The following is a 290-nucleotide window of genomic DNA, read 5'->3' on the forward strand; positions in this document are numbered from 1 at the left end:
AACAAAACGCAGGCAACAAAAACACGAAAAGCTGGCACTCGACACACTAAATAACCCTACCGTAAGTGATTTCTACTTATTACGTATAATATTTTTTAAAAAGATACGTCGTTGCTTTACGAAACACTGTTATAACGATATTTACAGAACCCTGACAGCTGCACTTTTTACTGTCTGACGAATTTTATTAATTATTATTTTTTGGGTGTTTTTTGTTCTCTTGTTGCATTTACTATCATTTTTGCTGATTTGTTTTTTTTGTATCTTTTATTTCAGCTCACCAGTCCCCT

This window comes from Penaeus monodon, chromosome 19 (assembly GCF_015228065.2).
Source record: "Penaeus monodon isolate SGIC_2016 chromosome 19, NSTDA_Pmon_1, whole genome shotgun sequence".
NCBI classification, from domain to species: domain Eukaryota; kingdom Metazoa; phylum Arthropoda; class Malacostraca; order Decapoda; family Penaeidae; genus Penaeus; species Penaeus monodon.